At 38.3% G+C, this 2922-nt stretch overlaps 1 pseudogene; it reads right to left on the bottom strand.

Moving 5' to 3' along the window:
* Window positions 1-1075: 1075 nt before the first annotated feature.
* Window positions 1076-1463, bottom strand: LOC150019495 (small ribosomal subunit protein uS8 pseudogene; annotated as a pseudogene).
* Between the last annotated feature and the right edge of the window lie 1459 nt (window positions 1464-2922).

Raw genomic sequence — 2922 nt, 5'->3', positions numbered from 1 at the left:
TGCAGTGCATGGAGTAAGAACTGACACTAGAGAAGTGAAGGAGTTGCTCTCACATTTTTCTTTGGAGTCATTGATCCCCTTGTATTTCCTTATATGATGCTAAACTGTGCATAAGATAAATGCCACAGTATATAGGAGATGAGGGAGATCATTTGGACTGGAGTTGTTGAAAATTTCAAGATGAGATATTGATTTGCCAAGGGTGTGCATGGAGCCTTGAATGATGAGCAGGATTGAGAAGGTTATTCAAATTAGGAACAGAGAGATCAGAAGCTGCAAGCTCTGAGATAGGCTAAGTAGAAAAAGACCAGAGGTGCAGGTTCTTGTCAGAGTTTTGTGCAAATTGAATTCACAAGGGTGGGACAAGAACTCTATATAGAACCCTAAAGACAGGCAGACATATTGTATTGTGACAGAAATCAAACTCCAAGTTAAGGTACTGAATCTCTAAAAGAGGACATTCAGACAATGATTCTTTTACTCTTTTTACCGGGAGATTCAAACTAGTCCCAGGAAAATTAGTGGCCCCATTGGATTTACCTTCTCTCCCAGTTCTTTCCACCTCAGCAACGAGCGGGGTAAGTGGTGACTTGGACATTGCCATGGATGGAAGCAACGTCAAAAGGTGAGACCCTGCGTACTCCACACACCCTTGAGCACTCCTAGTTTCAGTATTTGGGGTACAGTGTGTGGGGTTTAAAGGATCAGAGAGGCTAGGAGAAAGCCATTTTCAGTAGTTTAGTGTTTTTATCTTCATTGCTTCTTTCCTAAGTTTACACAAACCTTGTCTTCACATTTTTTTCTCCTTAGAGAGGACACAGCAGCAGATATCATATACAGTTGGCCCACCCATGCAGATTCAATCAACTGCAGACTGAATTTCTTTTTAATTTCAGAAAGTTGATCCCTGAGCAGTACAGTATAACAACTACTTACAGAGCATTTGCATTGTATCAGATACTACAAGCAATCTAAAGATGATTTGAAGTATACAGAGAGAGTATATAGGTTGCATGTAAATGCTACACCATTTCTTTCCATTGAGGCATTTTATTTACATAGATGTATTACATCCCTAGAAAAATAATCCCAGGGTTTTCCCTACTGTGTATTTTTGTCTTGCTTCTTCGTGGTCCATGATGTCTGCTGAGATTGTCAGTACAATGAAACCAAATTGACAGAACAGAAGCAGGTTATTCTGCCTTTTTTCTAGATCTTTGAGTTGCACATCAAATCTGGGGCTGATTACTCCACATTTTTTTTGAACCTGCCCATGAGGTTCACAATAACTTTCCAAGCTCTGTGGTCATCAATAATTCGCCAACGTAACCATGCTTCATCATTACAGTTAGAAACCAGATGATGACTTTGGAGCACAGCCTAATAAGAACCTGGCATTTGCCTCTGTTTTCAGCTTTGTTGATACTGTTGAGAACATCAGCCAGGACATACATGTGCACCATTATGGTGGCATGGAAAGATGGCAGAAAGAGCTACATCATTTTATATCAGAAACTTGACTATCCAAAAAGTTTGGTATCCACAATGTGTCCTGGAAATGTGGTGGCTAAACAAAACCAAACCAAACAACTTTTCCCCTCACCTTCTAAGTTCTTCTAGCTGGGGTAACAATCAAATTAACAGAGACAGATATATAGAAGAAAATCAATTTTTAATATGTGCACACAGGGAATATACATAAAAACAGGGAAATTCCAGAGACGGTGAAGTAAAATCGGATATATATCTCATTTTGAACAAAGAAGAAATGGGGGGCAGCGATGGGATTTTAAAGGAAACAGGTAATTTACAAGTAATTGAGGAAGAGCAGAACATACATGGCAGGAACAAATTTTGCTTCAGTGGGTCACAAGATGATCTAGCTACGAGGCCCCTGTTTGGTGCCCTCCTATCTACCATACTTCATTCATTTTAGGCTCAGGCAAATATCTTAAGCTTTCCTTTCCTGGACCAGATTTTTCTATCTGAATCTCTGGAGCAGGAAAGGGAAAGGATCAAATGTTCTTTCTGAGTCTTTTGTTTCTAAGTAGCCAGCTTCAAATTAATATCCCAAAAAGCAGCTTTAGGGTGGCAAAACTTTAGTCCCCTTCAGTACCAATTCCCTGTGGACACACAAGGAAGACTGTCCCATCTTGTCTTGCTTATCCCTCACAAAAAAAAAAAAAAAACTATGACTCGGTCATGTGTCCTCACTGCACAGGTGAGAAACTGAGCAGGTGGAGGAAGCGATGCACCCAAGCTCACAGAGTAGATAGGCAACTGGATTCAGAGGAACATGTAGCTCCAGCTGTTCAGAATTATCAGGCTTCCTATGAGTCTCTCCCTGTTGTTTTTCCAAAGTTCACTTAACTTTTGCAATCATGTTTCTTTTTTGGGTCCATGGAAGGTGTTGGAGTAGATGATCTCTAATGTCCCTACCACTCACTTATTTCCTTATTTTTCACTTCTTCTTCTACTTTCCTTTCTAAAAATACCAATGATAGGAGGGGAATAATTGTAGGAATTTGGAACAAATAGTTATGGTCAACCAAGGTTAAGGGAAAGGAAGGTTTCCTTTTCTTTTCTCGAATTATTTAAGATAATAAAAGATGTAAGAGTCGTGTATTCAAGGAGCAATGCTTTATTTTTTCCTTCCAAACAATTTACTTCCAATAAAATTTCTGAGGTTAACCCTAAAAAAGAAAAATGAAGTTACAAAACTTAAGATTAGAAATGACTGTGCCTTTTGGTATGAAATAGATATTTTAAGATAATTATAACATCTTTCTGATTTAAAAATGTTAAGTCAGGATCCTTATAGGTGGTGGTATAAAGCTATATTATTATTTGGATAATGTAGTACAGCTGTTTTTCACAATTAAAAAAATAATTCTTCCATAAAACTTGCTCTAAATAATATTC

Source organism: Furipterus horrens, unplaced genomic scaffold (assembly GCF_987537825.1).
Source record: "Furipterus horrens unplaced genomic scaffold, mFurHor1.1.pri manual_scaffold_2, whole genome shotgun sequence".
Taxonomy (NCBI): Eukaryota; Metazoa; Chordata; class Mammalia; order Chiroptera; family Furipteridae; genus Furipterus; species Furipterus horrens.
This window is presented reverse-complemented; position numbering and strand designations above follow the sequence as displayed.